Here is a 17,176-nt window from a genome sequence, read left to right on the forward strand (position 1 = left end):
TGGTATGGTTTACCATTTGTGTGTTTCCCACTGGATCTTCCTTTCAGAATTCTAAGCGGAGAGGTTTTTTTTTTTTTTTTCTTTCTTTCCAAGAGTGATAAAGCTAGTTATACATCATGTGAAAGGTTAATGAATATTTTCAAAAATGAGCATATGTTTTAAGTCAGAGGGTGAAAGTTATAGTAAAGAACAATTATGTAAAATCTAATAACATTTTCCCCAATATCACCACAGTTGCTTCTTAGAAAACCTAACCAAGAAAGGCAGTTTTGATTTCAGAAACAGCTTCAAATATGAAATATTGTCATTTCTTCTTCTCCTTAAGCAAGTGACTATTCATTTTTGGGGGCAACCCACATGAAACAACTGGAGAAAAAAATGAAAATATCTAACTGGGTTGCCTCTGGGGCTACATGTGTAAGCACACAAAGATATTCCCCACACTTTGCAGTATTGAAAGGGGAGCTGAAAGAACTTGCAAAACCTGGGGTCTCTGTGCTATCAGAGCTTCTGACATCTCCAGGATGTGAGATATGCTCTAATGGAATGTTGGGGAGTCAGGAATGTGAGATGGAGGGGAGAAGATGAGTTAGAGTGGGGTCAAGGGAAAATACTGCAGCTATATCTCACCAGATGGATAAGAGGTCCCAAGTCTCCTGTCTCTCCCTAATTTCCAGGAATTCCACCCACAGCCCTCCTAGCCGTAGATCAAAAATCATTAGACATTTCTTGGTGCCCTCAGCTATTTGAAATTGTAATTGCTTTCTTCCCCAGTACACCTTTTTGGTTTCTCTCTCTCTCTCTCTCTCTCTCTCTCTCTCTCTCTTTTTTTTTTTGTTCCCTTTTCCCATTCCCTTCCTGGGGATCCTATCCTCCGTAGTCAAAAGATATTTAGAAACATTCATTGGAAAAAATGATTTATAGAGTTTAAAAGTTAATTGTATATTGCCTTGAGCTCTTTGAAGGCAAAGTATTATTGAAATTTGTTGAGTTTTATATGTGTGTGTGTGTGTGTGTGTGTGTATGATATATAAAGTATGTAATAAAAACATATAAATTTTTTAACCTGGGGTCCATTAACTTATTTATGTATTATTTCAATATCTACATTTTAAAATAATTACACATATATTTTATGTATATAAAACCATTATTCTGAGAAGGGCTCCAAAAGTTCCATCATTTTTCAAAAGAGTTCATGCCACTTTTGCATACACATGGACACACAGACCCACAGACATGTACACAAACACACACACACACATGGGGGAGAGAGAGACAGAGATAGAGACAGAGACAGAGACAGAGACAGAGACAGAGACAGAGAAAGGGAGGAAAGGAGGAAAGGAGAAAGAAAAGCAACCCTGATTTAAAAGTTGTGGACTCTGTAAAATCAATAAAAACAAGAATGTTTTCTTAGATGAAATATTTATATGGAGGACAAGGTATTTCAGAAGAAATATTATATTTGGATTTGATTTGAGTTCATAAGAGCTGGGCTCAAATTTCAGTTCTGTGAATTACTACTGCTTGAATCATGAGCAAGGCATTCAAGATCTCTGGGTTTTTGTTTCTTCCTTTGTAAAACTGGGAGGTTGGACCAATGACCTCAGAATTCCAGATCTATATCTATGCTCAGTCTTCAAGATACTGAATGGATATTCCTCACCCCTCATAATAATAACTTATACTTATGAAGTACTTTATGTCTCATAAATTTCTTTAATGATAATAATCCTTTGATATATTAATCTAATTTCATATGGAAAATTGGCCTGTTTTCCTTATATAGCTAGTAAGGACTGATGCCAGAATTCAAGTCCTAGCACTACTGGCTATACTTTCCATTTAAACCTTAGTTAAACCCTTCTCCCCCCAAAAAAACCATTTTTCTTCTTTAGAGCCAAATATTATATTCTATTATATATGTCTAGAAGTATGTTTGTTGATCAGACTTATGATTTGACCAGAACTGTCTTGGATTTTTCATAATCAGCAACACAATGGCCCTGTTATTGGGAAAGATTGAAAGCAAAAGTAAAAGGGGAGAGTGGAAAATGAGATGGATTGATAGTTTCATGAAAACAATGAACATGATCTTGAACACACTTCAAGGTGTAATAGAGGGCAGAAGAGTCTGATGTGATATGATCCGGGTAGTTACAAAGAGTCAACCAGTCCTGAACAACAACTATAACAACATTTCCAAGCAAAAAGTTCCCAGCAAAATATCCCAAGAAGACTGCTCTTGGCTCAGGTAGATCTATTATGTGTGGCTATAATACTGTTCAATACTATAACTGCAAACTCTCTTCAAAGCATGTGGTTAGTCTGTCCCTTCAGATCAAGGGGTGAACATGAGGGCAAAATCTTCATTTTCTATGTGATTTAAAAGAAACTTCCCCATGTTTCCTGATGCTTTTCTCTTAAAGTTCAGTCTATCCTCGATAAAGACAATGAGTACTGAAAAAAGTTCTTTGTGTCAGTCCTTATCCAAGTCTTAATTGAGTGACCAGAAAGATAGAAATATTACCTAAAATTCATCTGTTTCCAAAAGTGATATCTTATCTTTCTTATCTATTGATTTAACAGGCCAAAGTTTGAAGCACTAAATCAGTAAGCAGAGGGCAGTTATGCAGTAAGCTGTCAAGATTGTTTCATGGAGTTATATAAAAGGGTTTTGGAAATACTTCAAAGTCTATTGTACTATATCTATCTATCTATCTATTATGGATACTTTTATATTAACTATTGATTATTTACTACTTATTTTAAAATATAAAATATAAAATAAAAAAAATCTGTGATTTTATAAAGTTGCAATATTTTAGAATTGTTGCATCATTGATCTATAGATGTAATGGTTATCAAGGACCATTTAGTTCAATCCTCCTTTTAGAGTGAGAAAACATGGGACTAAGATGTTTCATGACTTGCTCAAGATAAAACACAGGGGAAATATAAGAAGTAGGATTTGAATGCAGTCCTTGAATACAGGGCCTCCTGTTCCAAGCTATTTTTTCAATATAGCATGGACACAATTGTTACAACATACTAATTATGTTCATTGTACGTTTATGTTGCCTAACTTCTACCAAAGTCTTACTCTTTTGTGTCCTCATGAAGTGAAGATGACCTTTGTGTTAAAAAAGGCAATTACAACTGAGTGCAGATTTTGTTGGATTCTGACAAATCAGAAAGGTTTAGAATATGGTTCTGACAATAGACTGTATTTACTTTATAAGGGCTAGCCTGGTCAGTTTATGGAGAGACTCATCAAAAACAACTTTGCCTCACACTTTCATGAATAGTTCAGTAAACTGAATTGACAAAATAGACAAATACAAAATGACACATTTGCAAACTACTTTCAGTTGCTCCTTAACATAGCCTACTATGAGCAAATGCAAGAATACTACAGTAAAGATATTTATAACTTATTGCTAATTATTATAGGCATAGATATACATAGATATAAATATACATACATACATAAATTAACAGCTGCCTTAATAGCCCTTCTCTACTGACTGTGAATGCATTTCCAGCCAAAATTCTTCTTTCTCTTCTTCTCTTCCTCCCTCCCTCTCTCCATTCTTCCCTCCCTTCCTCCCTCTCTTCCTTCTCTCCTTCCTTTGCTTTTCACTTTGTTTCTTCCTTCTTTCCTTCCTTTGTTTTGTCCCTTCACCCACCTCCTTTTCCCCTTTTTTTCCTCTCCATTCTTCTTTCCTCCATATAGCAATTTCTCATTTTTGTGTAGGATACTGAAAATTTTTGAAGAATTTACTTAGACAATGATTTTTCTTAAAAGAGGTGGTGGTATGAGAGGTATACACAAAGGAAACAATGCACACTGAAGTGCTAAATTTTTATTAGATATCATCTGAATTATTTCTTTTTTTTTATCATTGTTTCATGCCTTCAATTGTTTTTAGATAATTCACGAAAATTTAGAAAACAAGACTTACAGAATTAAATGGGCTTTGATTAGGGTAAATTGAAATTTTTAATGAAAGTCAAACTTCTTTCAATTTGTTTTCATAGAAATCTGACTTCCTCAGTTTAAAAAAAGCCTTCTGAAAAGTCTCAAAAAGAATGTTAAATATCAAAAAACTCTTTTTAAAATAGAATTTAATGATTTATGTCAACAAATTAGAAACATCTGAAATAAAAAAAATGAATTCCCATATTGAGGAAAAACTTCAGAAAGAAATGTGTTTTGTATTTCATTGTATTTAGAATTTTTTTTTTACATCATACTTAGGTTACCTGACACCAACATTCATTTTATTTTATTTTATTTTATTTTTATTTAATAACCTTTTATTTACAGGTTATATGCATGGGTAACTTTACAGCGTTAACAATTGCCAAACCTCTTGTTCCAATTTTTCACCTCTTACCCCCCACCCCCTCCCCTAGATGGCAGGATGACCAGTAGATGTTAAATACATTAAAATATAAATTAGATACACAATAAGTATACATGACCAAAATGTTATTTTGCTGTACAAAAAGAATCAGACTTTGAAATATTGTACAATTAGCTTGTGAAGGAAATCAAAAATGCAGGTGGGCATAAATATAGGGATTGGGAATTCAATGTAATGGTTTTTAGTCATCTCCCAGAGTTCTTTCTCTGGGCATAGCTGGTACAGTTCATTAGTGTTCCATTGGAAATGATTTGGTTGATCTCCTTGCTGAGGATGGCCAGGTCCATCAGAGCTGGTCATCATATAGTATTGTTGTTGAAGTATATAATGATCTCCTGGTTCTGCTCATTTCACTCAGCATCAGTTCGTGTAAGTCTCTCCAGGCCTTTCTGAAATCATCCTGTTGGTCATTTCTTACAGAACAGTAATATTCCATAATATTCATATACCACAATTTATTCAGCCATTCTCCAACTGATGGACATCCATTCAGTTTCCAGTTTCTAGCCACTACAAAAAGGGCTGCCACAAACATTCGTGCACATACAGGTCCCTTTCCCTTCTTTATAATCTCTTTGGGATATAATCCCAGTAGTAACACTGCTGGATCAAAGGGTATGCACAGTTTGATAACTTTTTGAGCATAATTCCAAACTACTCTCCAAAATGGTTGGATTCGTTCACAACTCCACCAACAATGCATCAATGTCCCAGTTTTCCCGCATCCCCTACAAAAATCATCATTATTTTTTCCTGTCATCTTAGCCAATCTGACAGGTGTGTAGTGGTATCTTAGAGTTGTCTTAATTTGCATTTCTCTGATTAATAATGACTTGGAGTATCTTTTCATATGACTAGAAATAGTTTCAATTTCTTCATCTGAGAATTGTCTGTTCATATCCTTTGACCATTTTTCAATTGGAGAATGGCTTGATTTTTTATAAATTAGAGTTAATTCTCTATATATTTTGGAAATGAGGCCTTTATCAGAACCTTTGACTGTAAAAATATTTCCCAGTTTATTGCTTCCCTTCTAATCTTGTCTGCATTAGTTTTGTTTGTACAAAAAGTTTTCAGTTTGGTATAATCGAAATTTTCTATTTTGTGATCAGTAATGATCTCTAGTTCTGCTTTTGTCTGCATAAAGTCCTTCCCCTTCCATAGGTCTGAGAGGTAAACTATCCTGTGTTCCTCTAATTTATTAATAATTTCATTCTTTATGCCTAGGTCATGAACCCATTTTGACCATTGTATTTAGAAAGTAAACAAATTTGAAGATGACACCATGTTAAAAGAGGTGGTCAATATTTTAGATATCTCTGATTGCTAATGCAGATGTCTGTATTCTGAATGGAGGCATTGTTTTTAATCAGGACAGCTTTCCATTTAGCAAGATAAATCTCACATGATATTTGAATTTTTTTTTCATCTGATATTTGAATTTTTTTTCTGGCAATAGAACTTGGGGAAAAATGGTTTCATGACTGTGCAATTAGATTCTGTTATTACACAAGATTAGAGGGTAAGAGGGTTGTTCCCTGATAAGAGATCTAAGTGATACAGTAGATAGAATAATGGGCCTGAACTGAAGAACTGAATTCAAGTCTAGGGTCAAACACTTAATAGGCTATGTGGCCTTTGACAAATCACTTAATCACTGCTTCATTTTCCTCAATTGTAAAGTCAAAATAATAATAATAATAATAATAATAATAATATCGATTTCATAGTGCTTTTATGAGAATCACATGATACATTTATAAAATACTTACTACATTATAAAATGCTCGTAACAAAACAGGTGCTTAAAAATGTTTGTTACCTTATCTTTACACATTGACAATTTTAGCTCATCTTTTTCTAGTGCAAGTGAAGGACCAAAAAGGAAAGAAGTATTTTGAAAATTTCAGAGGATGGAAATTCTCAAGGTATTTGATAGAGAATATAAAAAATGAGGCAAGAATTAAATGTTAACAAAATATTAAAAAAAAAAAAAAGTCTAGGCCGAGAATCAAGACAATAATTATTTATTTCAACACAGTTCTTCTAATATAGAAAAGGAAAGATAGAGACCTTGTATTTTAGCTGAAACAAATTAGCTACAAACAAGAGAATTCTCAAAAAATAATGTTTCATTGCTTGCCATCTTGGGGAGAGGGTGGAGGGAGGGAGGGGAAAAATCGGAACAGAAGTGAGTACAAGGGATAATGTTGTAAAAAATTACCCTGGCATGGGTTCTGTCAATAAAAAGTTATTTAAAAAAATGTTTTGTGATTGCCAAGGAGATGAAATAATTGGAAGGCTAAGAATACTGGTAATATCAGAAGAAAAGTATTAGATTTTTTAGAAAATAATTATAATAAAGCATTTAACAAAAATCCTTGAGAAAGAAAACTAGAGATTTGGGGTGGGTGGGAGTGGAGTATGCATATTGCATCAAAAACATTCTTTTTTCTTAATTTGTTTCTTTTTTCCTTCTTCCCTCTTTCTTTTTCCTGCATTTTCCTAGCCCAATCTTTAATAATAACTCATGTTATTGAATTCCCAATCCCTATATTTATGCCCACCTGCATTTTTGATTTCCTTCACAAGCTAATTGTACAATATTTCAAAGTCTGATTCTTTTTGTACAGCAAAATAACATTTTGGTCATGTATACTTATTGTGTATCTAATTTATATTTTAATGTATTTAACATCTACTGGTCATCCTGCCATCTAGGGGAAGGGGTGGGAGGGTAAGAGCTGAAAAATTGGAACAAGAGGTTTGGCAATTGTTAACGCTGTAAAGTTACCCATGCATATAACCTGTAAATAAAAGGCTATTAAATAAAAAAATAATAATAACTCATGTTATATCATTTAAGGTTTACAAAGCATTTTTCTTACTCTAACCTTAAAAGATAGTAAGAAGTATTGTGTAGCCTTTTGTAGCTGAAAATCTATAGAACCAGGGCTGGTTCTGTATTACCATAATTGACTATGTCAATAGCCAAATTAACAAAAATTATATAATTATCTCAAGAGAAACAGAAAAAGTATTTGAAAAAAATTCCTATTAAAAAGTATAGGAATAAATGGAGTTTTTCTTAAAATGTTCAGTAGCAGGTATTTGAAACCATCAACAAGCATCATTTGTAATGGGGACAAAGTAGAACAGTTCCCAATAAGATCAGGGGTGAAACAAGGTTGCTCACTATTACTATTAGAAATATTGGCTTTGGCAATAAGAGAAAAAAAGAGATTAAAGGAATTAAAATTGGTAAGGAGGAAACCAAATTATCACTCTTTACAGAAGATAGGATCGTATACTTAGACAATCCTAGAGAATCAGCCTAAAAACTACTAGAAACAATTCACAACTTTAGCAAAGTTGCAATTTACAATATAAATTGACATGAACAATTAGCATTTTTATATTGCCAACAAAGTCCAGCAGCAAGAGATACAAAGAGAAATTCCATTTAAAATAATTGTAGATAATACAAACTCTTTGGGAATCTACCTGCCAAGGCAAATTCAGAAAGTAAATAAAGACAATTACAAAATACTTTCCACACAAATAGTCAGATCTAGTCAACTGGAAAAATATCAAATGTTCATGGTAGGCTGAAAGAATATAATAAAAATGTCAATATTACCTAAATTAAACTATTTTTCAGTGCCATACATGTCAAACTCTCAAAAATATTTTACAGATCCAGAAAAAAATAATAAAGTTCATTTGGAAGAACAAAAAGTCAAGAATTTTAAGGGAATTAACAAAAAAAAAAATGCCAGTGAAGGTGGCCTAGCTGTACAAAACCAAAAAACTGTATTATAAAACAGCAATCATGAAAATCATTTGGTATTGGCTAAGAAATAGAGTAGTCGATCAGTGGAATAGCTTATGTTCACAAAGCATGATAATCAATGACTTTGGTAATCTAGAATTTGATAAAACTAAAGACCCCTGTGACTGTTGTTTACATACCCACCTTCTAGGACTTCTGGTGATCTTTTCCAACACCATGTTGATTTATATTGTTTGCTATTCCGCTACTTGTGTGTACAATTCATGTTTGTTACACCACATCGAGCCTGCACTGACTGAGGGGAGGGTCATCCCTAATAGCCTCTGCGTTATTGCTATGTGCTTGTGTAATACCTCCCATGCTGATGGGTTTGTGCATAATAAGACCCTTCAGCCCAGAAACCTGCTAGCAACCCCCATTTCCCTTTGGTGCTTTTCATCTCCCTTCCTGAGATGTCAGGTAGGGCATGATCATCTCCTTTTTAGTGCTTTCACCGCCTTTTCTGAGAAGTCAGGGAGGCTTGAGGTCCCAAGTACATGAGGCTAGATAGTAATTGGGCTATACTCTATTAATATACATGATTGGATAAAGAATGGTCCCTGCCCACTCTCCGTGCAAGTCCTGATGTGTTGTATAGGAAATGACGATTTTGGTGGGTGGAGGCAGAGAGAGAGTGAGGAAGACAAGTGGGGAGAGATTGGGCTGGGTTCGAGACTCCGAGTTGCTGGTTGTGTGGCTGCTGGTCCAGCTAGCTTCTTGACTCAGCTGCACACATTGCTATCGCCGATTCTCTTCCACCTCCGGTCCTTCTTCACTGAGAATAAAGACTGACGATTTTCCCCTAACCTGAATTTCTGTCTCGTGCTGATCTTAAAATACACGATCTTAACAGACCCCCTAGCTTCTGGGATAAGAACTCAATATTTGACAAATATTGCTGGGTAAAATGAAAAATACTATGATAGGAAATAGGCATTGACCAAGATCTAACACACTATATGAAGATAAGTTTGAAATGGGATAATGACTTAGACATAAAAAGTGATAGTATAAGCAAATCAGAAGAACAAAGGATAATCTAGCTCTCAGATTTGTGGGAGTAAGAAGGAATTTATGTCCAAAGAAGAACTAGAGAATATCATGAAAAGCAAAATGGATAAATTTAAGTATACTTAAATTAAAAAAAAAAATGAACATACAAAACTAATGCAGAGAAGTTTAGAAGGAAAGCAAAAAACTGAGAAAAAATTTACATCCAAGGGTTCTGATAAAAGCCTCATTTCTAATGGATATATATATATATATATATATATATATATATAGAGAGAGAGAGAGAGAGGGAGGGAGGGAGAGGGAGAGAGAGAGAGAGAATTGACTCAAATTTATAAGATTATAAGACATTCTTCATTTGGTACATAATTAAAGGATATGAAGAGACAATTTTCAGATGATCTAATCAAAACCATTTCTAGTTATATGAAAAATGCTCTAAGAACTCTTGAGTACTATATCTCTGTTATTGGCATACTTAGAGTGTACAAGTATAACTGGATTTTATTTTATTGTAATAATATAAAAAGGAAACGAGATGAAAGGGGAATTTTACTGGAAAAAGAGGAAAATAGAGGTAAAATAAGGGAAATTACATCTCATGAAGAAGCAAAGAAGATTTATTATAATTGAGGGAAAGAAAAGAGGCTTGAACATCAGATTTGGCTCAAAGAAAGATCAGACACATTTGGCTTCACGGAGAAATTTGTCTGATCCTGTAGGAAAGTGGGAGGGGAAAGGGAAAAGAAAAGAAGATGCTAATAGAATGAAAACAGAAGTAATATGGGAAAGATATGAGAAAGAAGGACAGGCTATAAGGTGGAGGCCTGTCTGAAGGAGGTGTTGATCAAAAGTCAAATACTGGGGAAAGGAGGAAAGGCATAAGCTGGGGGAAATAAGATGGAGGGAAATATGGAACTAGTCATTTTAATTGTGAATGTGAATGGGATGAACTCTCCCATAAAATGGCAGTGCATAGCAGACTGGATTAAAAGCCAGAATCCTACAATATGTTGTTTACAAGAAACATATTTAAAATAGAGTGATATATACAGAATAAAGGCTGGGGCAGAATCTACTATGCTTCAAGTGAAGTAAAAAAAAAAAAAAAAAAAAAAAAAAGAGCAAGAGTAGCAATCCTGATCTCAAATCAAGCAAAAACAAAAATAGATCTAATTAAAAGAGATAAGGAAGAAAACTGTATTGTGCTAAATGGTACCATAGATAATGAACTAATATCAATACTAAACATATACACAGCAAGTGGAATAGCATCCAAATTCCTTGAGGAATAGTTAAAAGAGCTGCAAGGAGAAATATTCAGAAAAAATATATTAGTGGGAAATTGCAATCTTGCTCTTTTATAACTAGATAAATCAAATTACAAAATAAATAAGAAGTTAAGGGAGTAAATAGAATTTTAGAAAAGTTAGGTATGATAAATCTTTGGAGAAGAATGAATAGAGACAAAAAGGAGTACACTTTTTTCTTGGCAGTTCTTAGAAACTATACAAAAATTAAACACTTATTAGGGTACAAAAATGTTGAAATCAAATGCAGAAAGGCAGAAATAGTAAATGCATCTTTTTCAGATTATGAAGCAGTATCACATGTAATAAAGAGCCTGGGAAAATAAACCAAAAGTTAATTGGAAACTAAACAAACTGATCCTATAGAATTAGTGGATGAAACAACAAATCATAGACAAAATTAATAATTTCATCCAAGAAAATGACAATAATAAAACAACATACCAAAATTAATGGGATGCAGCTAAAGTAGTTCTTAGAGAAAGTTTTATATCTCTAGATATTTACTTTCATAAAATATACAAAAAGAAGATCAATGAATTGGGTATGCAATTAAAAAAGCAAAAAAAAAAAAAAAAAAAAAAAAAAAAAAAAAAAAAAAAAAAAAAAAGAACAAATACAAAACCTCCAAGTAAACATTCAAATATGAAATTCTGAAAATAAAAGGGGAAATTAATAAAATGGAAGATAAAACAACTATTACACTACCAAAGAAAATTAAGAGTTGGTTTTATTTAAAAAAACAATAAACTAGATAAACCTTTATTTGATTTAATCAGAAAAAGGAAAGAAGAAAATCAAATTCTTAGTATTAAAAATGAAAACGATGAACTTTTCATCAATCAAGAAGAAATTGGAGCAATAATTAGGAACAATTTTGCCCAATTGTATGCTAATAAATATAATAAATCAAGGGAAATGGATGAATATTTACAAAAATGTATACTGCCTAGATTAACAGAGGAGGAAACAAATTACTTAAGTAGTCCCATATTAGACAAAGAAATTAACAAGCTATTAATCAATTCCCTAAGGAAAAAATCACCAGGGTCAGATGGATTTACATGTGAATTCTAAAGAACAATTAATTCTAATATTATGAAAACTTTTTGGAAAAACAGGGAAAAAAGGAATCTTACCAAATTCTTTTTGACACAGATATGGTGCTGATACTGAAAATAGGTAGAGTCAAAACAGAAAAAGAAAATTATAGACCAATTTTTCTAATGTATATTGATGCAAAAATCTTAAATAAAATTTTAGCAAAGAAGTTATAGCAAGTTATCCCCAGGATGATACATGATGGCCAAGTAGAATTTATACCAAAAATGAAAAGCTGGTTCATTATTAGAAAGACCATTAGCATAATTGAGTACATCAATAACCAAACTAACAAAAATCATATGATTATCTCAATATATGTGGAAAAAAAACCATTTGATAAAAAAATTCAACAATGATTCCTATTCAAAGTACTAGAGAGTATAGGAATAAATGGAGTTTTCCTTAAAATGATGAATAGCTTGCATTTTAAGCCATCAGCAAGCATCAGATATAATGGGGACCAACCAGAACCATTCCCAATAAGATCAGGAGTGAAAACATTGCACATTATCACCATTATGTTTCAACATTGTATTAGACATGCTCGCTTTGACAATAAGACAATAAGAGAAGAAAAAGAGATTAAATTAGAATTAGAATTGATAAGGAAGAAACCAAATTATCACTCTTTGCAGATAATATGATGGTGTACTGAGATAATGCTAGAGAATCAACTGAAAAACTACTAAAACAATTTACAACTTTAGAAAAGTTACAGGATACAAAATAAAAACATAAATCATCATCATTTCGATGCCTTACTAACAGCAATCCAGCATCAAGAGATACAAAGAGAAATTCCACTTCAAATTACTGTAGATACATAGGGGGATGGAGCCAAGATGCCAGAGAAGGCACTCGCGACTTTCTGAGCCTATCTCATACCCTCACTACCAATTATTAAATTCAGCCTCAAAAGTAGCACTTGACTGATAAAATTCATGAAGATTGGAGGTGCAACAATTTACCAGCCAAAGATAATCTGGAAGATCCCCAGAAAAGATTTGTCCTGAGCGGCAGGAACAGACCAGTGCAAACAGGGATAAAACTAGAGGTTGGCATATTGAGCAGACCAGGCAGGGTGGCCTCAATGGCTAGAAAATTTATACAGACAACTCTGCCATAGGCTGATTGCTCTATTTGGGTTGCAAAGCAGTAGACTAGCAGAGAAATTAAAGCCAAAGGTAAAGGATACTCTAAAAACTGCCAGAACCTAACAAGATCTGCCTATACCCACCCAAAACCAGAAGTGATTCAGCATAGACCACAGCGCAGCTGTGCAGCTGCATTGTGCAGCATGGGCTGGGGCAGTCACAAATCTGTATGCCAGGGGGCCGCAGCCCGGGGCAGCCTCTAATCTGCACAGTGGGGGGCTCAGCTTGGGGCAATAGAACTTCCTCAGCACAACTGTGTTTCCCTGGACAGAGACACTTATAGTGCCGTGCAGGATTATTCCCTAAGCAACTGCTAATATCCAAGCAGGCTTTGGCTTGTGGTAATGACGTTTTCTGCTGCTCAGCCTCTAGCCTCAGGGCAGTCACTAATCCACACGGCAGGGTTCTTTGCTGGGCACTTCCATAGCTTGGCTGTGATACCCAGACCTGAGACACGTCTGGTGGGGAACATTTTCCCAGAGCACTCCCACACCTCACTGCTCTTTGCAGCTCATTGGCAGGACAGCTACTGTCCATATACCTATCCCTGGCCTGCAGAGGAAGCTGGTAACCTCCTTTCCCTGAAGGCAGACCCTACAGGCTTTTTAAAAAAATGAGTAAAAAAATCAAAAGGATGATTGATAGCTTCTATACAGAAAGAGAGCAGGTTTTCAAATCCAAGAAGACTAATAGCAAAGAGTATCCAGACAATACCCCAAAGGGGGAGTTAACCTGATCCGCAACACAAAAGACTTTCATAAAAGAGACTATTAAAAACCTTAAAAGAGAGCTAGAAGAAAAATAGGGAAAGGAAAGAAAAGCTATGCAAGAGAGTAACAGCTTCCTGAAATGTGAATTGGAAAAGGTAAATACTCCCAGGAAAGTAGGATTTGTGAATTGGAAAAGATAAAGAACTCCCAAGAAAGTAGGATTTGTGAATTGGAAAAGAAAATGAACTCCCAAGAAAGTAGGATTTATGAAGTGGAAAAGGAAAATAACTCAGTTAAAAAAAAAATTAGTGAAATGGGAAAAAATTACATAGAACAAAACAACTCATTTAAAAACTCAATTGGACATATACATAAAGAAGTTAAAAAAGCTAATGAAGAAAATAACTCATTAAAAATCAGAACTAAACAAATAGAAAATAGAAATGAATGATTCATTGAGACATCAAGAATCAGTCAAGCAAAACTAAAAAAAATTGAAAAATTAGAAAAAAGTTAAATATCTACTTGGAAAAACAACAGACCTGGAAAATAGATCTAGGAGAGATAATCTGAGGATTACTGGACTTCCAGAAAATTATGATGAAAAAAAGAGCCTACATACTATTTTATGGGAAATCATCAAAGAGAATTACCCAGATATAAGAGAATCAGAAGGTAAAATAGGCATTGAAAGAATTCATAAAACACCTTCTAAAAAAGACCCTAAAATAAAAACTCCAAGAAATATTGTAGCCAAATTTCAGAACTATCAGACTAAGGGAAAAAAAATATTACAAAAAGTCAGAAAAAAAAAAACAATTCAAATCTGATATTACAAAAGGCAAAAGAACCTGGAATGCAGCCAAGAATAAACTACCCAGCTAAAATGAGCATTTTCTTTCAGGGAAAAAGATGGACATTTAATGAAACAGATGGATACCATTTGTTTCTAAGGAAAAAAAAAAAAAAAACAGATCTAAACAAAAAATTTGATCCCAACAATAGGATTCAAGAGAAGCAGAAAAAGGTAAAAGGAACTTCTGAGAACTGTATTTTTGTTGTGGATATACATAAAGTTCACATGTATAATTTGATTTTACTAATATAACATAAAAATGGAAGTAGAAATGGAAAGGGGATAGTGTTGAGAAAAAAAGAAAAGGAGAGAAAAAAAGCGGGAAATTACATCCCATGAAGAGGCAAAGGCAACCTATCATATCTGAAGGAATTTAGAGAGAGGGAGGAACATTGTGTAACTCTTACTATCATCAGAGTTGGCTCAAAGAGAAAATAATTGACATATTTGGTTTACAGAGAAACTTCTCTCACCTCACTAAAAAGTTGGAGAGGAAAAGAGAAAAGGGAAAGAGAAATAAGGAAAGGGTAAAAGAAAGGGGAAAGGATTCAAAGGGGGTGGGAGGGATCCTAAAGAAGGAGAGCTGTGTGACGCAAGTGGCGCCCATAAGTTTAACACTGGGAAAGGGGGAAAGGGGAGGCAAGAAAAAGAAAAGCATAATCTGGGGATAATAAGATGCCAGGAAATACAGAATTAGCTATTTTAATCATAAATGTGAATGTGATGAACTCTCCCATAAAGCTGAAGCGGATAGCAGACTGGATCAAAAGTCAGAACCCTACAATATGCTGTTTACAGGAAACTCATTTAAAGCAGGGGAATACATACAGAGTAAAGGTAAAAGGACTGAGCATAATCTATTATGCTTCAGGTAAAATAAAAAAAGCAGAGGTAGCCATCCTGATCTCAGATCAAGCAAAAGCAAAAATTGATCTAATTAAAAGAGATAAGGAAGGAAAGTATATCTTGCTAAAGGGTAGCATAGACAGTGAAGCAATATCAATACTAAACATATATGCACCAAGTGGTATAACATCTAACTTCCTAAAGGAGAAGTTAAGAGAGTTGCAAGAAGAAATAGACAGCAAAACTGTAATAGTGGGAGATCTCAACCTTGCACTCTCAGAATTAGATAAATCAAACCACAAAACAAATAAAAAAGAAATTAAGGAAGTAAATAGAATATTAGAAAAATTAGGTATGATAGCTCTTTGGAAAAAACTGAAGAGTGATAGAAAGGAGTATACTTTCTTCTGAGCAGTTCATGGAACCTATAAAAAAAAAATTGTATTAGGACAGAAAGAACTCAAAATTAAATGCAGGAAGACAGAAATAGTAAATGCTTTCTTTCCAGATCACAATGCAATAAAACATTGAACAAAAAGTAGGGGTAAATTGACCAAAAAATAATTGGAAACTAAATAATCTCATCCTAAAGAATGATTGAGTGAAACAGCAAATCATGGGCACAATTAATAATTTCACCCAAGAGACTGACAATAATGAGACAACATACCAAAATTTGTGGGATGCAGCCAAAGCGAAAATAAGAGGAAATTTTATATTTTTAGAGGCTTAATTGAATAAAATAGAGAAAGAGAAGATCAATGAATTGGGCTTGCAACTTAAAAGACTACAAAAAGACCAAATTAAAAACCCTTAATCAAATACTAAACTTGAAATTGTAAAATTAAAAGGAGAAATTAATAATATTGAAAATTAAAAAAAACCTAATGATTAATAAATAAAACAGAGTTGGTTTTATGAAAAAAAAACAATAAAATAGAAAAACCTTTGGTAAATCAAATTAGAAAAAGGAAAGAGGAAAATCAAATTGTTGGTTTTAAAAATGAAAAGGGAGAACTTTCCACCAAAGAAGAAGAAATTAGAACAATAATAAAGTTTGTCCAATTTTATGCCAATAAATTTGACAACCTAAGTGAAATGGATGACTACCTCCAAAAACATAGGCTTCCCAGATTAAAATAGGAGGAAGTAAATTGCTTAAATAGTCCCATTTCAGAACATTTCAGAAAAAGAAATCGAACAAGTTATTAATCAACTTCCTAAGAAAAAATTCCCAGGACCAGATGGATTTACATGTGAATTGTAATTAGTCCAAATTCTATATAAACTATTTGAAAAAATAAGGAATGAAGGAGTCCTACCAAATTACTTTTATGACACAGACATGGTATTAATACCTAAAACCGGAAGGTTGAAAACCGAGAAAGAAAATTATAGACCAATCTCCCTAATGAATATTGATTAATATTATTAATTAATAATATATTAATATTATAATAATAATATATAATAATTAATATTATTTAAAATCTTAAATAAAATATTGACCAGAAAATTACAGAAAATCATCCCAAGGATAATACAACATGATCAGGTAGGATTTATACCAGGAATGCAGGGTTGGTTCAATATTAGGAAAAGTATTATTATAATTAACCATATTAATAACCCAATTAACAAAAAACCATATGATCATCTCAATAGATGCAGAAAAAGCATTTGATAAAATCCAACATCCATTCCTATTAAAAACACTTAAGAGTATAGGAATAAATGGACTTTTCCTTAAAATAATCAGTAGCATCTATTTAAAAGCATCAGTAAGCATCACATGCACTGGGGATAAACTGGAACCATTTCTATTAAGATCAGGAGTGACACAAGGTTACTCACTATCACCATTACTATTTAATATTGTATTAGAAATGCTTGTTTTGGCAACAAGAGTTGAGAAAGATA

Source organism: Sarcophilus harrisii, chromosome 1, assembly GCF_902635505.1.
Source record: "Sarcophilus harrisii chromosome 1, mSarHar1.11, whole genome shotgun sequence".
NCBI classification, from domain to species: Eukaryota; Metazoa; Chordata; class Mammalia; order Dasyuromorphia; family Dasyuridae; genus Sarcophilus; species Sarcophilus harrisii.